The following is a 2,500-nucleotide window of genomic DNA, read 5'->3' on the forward strand; positions in this document are numbered from 1 at the left end:
TACAAACATATTCGTACATATATACATACACAGACACATATATACATACATACACAGCCTACATACACACATACACCTCACTGTTTCCCTTTTTACTTCCAACTATACTCTTTTCACTCTAACCTGGCCTAAAAACTGCCATCTCTCCATCCTGAACGAGTTGTAACAATTGATTAACACTGGAATATCATGCTAGTCACGAAGAAGTGCCATGGAAAGGGTGTGGAGCCACGGTATTGTCTTATTCTGCCACTGAGCTACGTGAAATAAGCTGCAAAAGGACGAAAATCTAGGCCAAGTTAAGGTGAAGGAATTATATTGTAGATATTTACTGAGGCGGGCGGGTTTGGGTGGGTGTGGGTGGGTGTGGGCGGGGGCGGGCGAGAACTGTGGGTTATAATAATACATAACCCCCGCCCAGAACCGCCCGCACGAGCACGCAGTAGGTGTGGACGCGCATTTACGGATTGGATGGGTTCATGATCAGCACAGGCGTTAAAGACAAGGATAACACGGAAAATGTTAATAAGGTTCGCCAATGGAAGGAAGGAGGGGGGAATGAGGAAGAATGGATACACTAATAATAATAATAATAATAATAATAATAATAATAATAATAATAATAACAACAATAATAACAGTAATAATAATAATAATAATAATAATAATAATACATAAAAACTTGAGGTCATAGTCAGAGGGAAAACCGTACAGGAAAAAAAAATGATCAAATTCAACTTAGTATTTATAATTTTCCACAATTTTCCAGTATCAGCCTAACAGTGTTGTGCAAAAATTCTTCAGCTTTCAACATAGATTTTAAAAAAGGGGCAAAAGTTCTCGAAATATTGACAGTTTCTTCCAAAAATTATTGGTAGCATCTCACCGCCTGTTTCTCTTAAGTTATTTGCGCCGCCCAAGACGCAACTTAAGTGGTGCTCAGGTGAAGGGTGTAGAAGGTGTATCTTTAACTATCTTTATCTGTACCTGTAACTATCTTTAAAACTATCTTTATTTTGTATCTATCTTTATTTGTATCTATCTTTAAAACTGTCTTTATTTGTATCTGTAACTATCATTAACTATCTCTATCTGTATCTGTAACTATCTTTAAAACTATCTTTATTTGTATCTAACTATCTTTAAAAGTATCTTTATCTGTATCTGTAACTATCTTTAAAACTATCTTTACCTGTATCTGTAACTATCTTTAAAACTATCTTTATCTGTATCTGTAACTATCTTTAAAACTGTCTTTATTTGTATCTGTAACTATCTTCTAAACTGTCTTTAGTTGTATCTGTAACTATCTTTAACTATCTTTATTTGTATCTGTAACTCTTTATCTGTAACTCTTTCTTTAGCTGTTCCTATATCTTTATCTATATGAGTCTTCATCTTTAACTATCTTTATCTGTATCTGTAACTATCTTTAACTATCTTTATTTGTATCTATCTTTAAAACTGTCTTTATTTGTATCTATAACTATCTTTATCAGTATCTATAACTACCTTTATCTGTACCTATGATTATATTTTATCTGTAACTATCTTTATCTATACCTATGACTATCTTTATTTTATCTGTAACTATCTTTAACTATCTTTACCAGTATCTTTAACTATCCGTATCTGTATCTATAACTATCTTTACCTGAATCAATAACTATCTTTATCTGTTCTCCCATGCTCGCCAAGTACGAATCGAGAAACAGTGCCTTAGATCCATGCACGTGATGCTCCCTAACACCTCATCCTAAGCGATTTATTTTGCTTATTACACCTTACTGTCCTCTGTTGTAAATCCTTCTCATACTGCCATACCCTGCATAAATTACGCTCAAAAGGATATTAACCAACCGGATCCAAAAAATAAATCGCTGAGGATAAGGTGTTAGGGAGCTTCCTTGTTACCCAAACCACGAAGCCTCCCTCTCTCTCTCTCTCTCTCTTTCCCGGCGAAATAACAGCCTCTCACAGTTCCGTCCGAAGAATATTGACAACGGGCGAAACATAACAACACTCTTACGTAAACTAATGGCCGTTTCAGAAGCTTTCGACATTTCCCATATATATTCGCTCACCCAGATATACTTTACTCTGACCAAAAAAAAAAAAAAAAAGGAAAAAAAAAAGAAAGAAAAGAATTGTAAGGCCGGTAACTCCTCTGGTATACCGTAACATGTCCTCCTTAGCGATTTATTCTTGCGCATTACCGGTCAGTATCTCCTTCCGTGTTATGATGTTGATATTGAAGTGATATAAATTGCATACAAGGAAGTGCTAAGGTGTGATATGCAAACTAAATCGCTTAAGAGACGGTGCTCCGTGCCTCCTATGCTAATTCGTATTATTTTCTATTCTTCGAGGCGTAGGGTCCCGCGGCTAGGCTACCATTTTCCAGTAGTAGTAGTAGTAGTAGTAGTAGTAGTAGAGGTGGTGGTGGTGGTAGTAGTAGTAGTAGTAGTAGTAGTAGTAGTAGTAGTAGTAGTAGTAGTAG

This window comes from Coenobita brevimanus, chromosome 44 (assembly GCF_032717465.1).
Source record: "Coenobita brevimanus isolate Jiangsu-jjx chromosome 44, ASM3271746v2, whole genome shotgun sequence".
Lineage (NCBI taxonomy): Eukaryota > Metazoa > Arthropoda > Malacostraca > Decapoda > Coenobitidae > Coenobita > Coenobita brevimanus.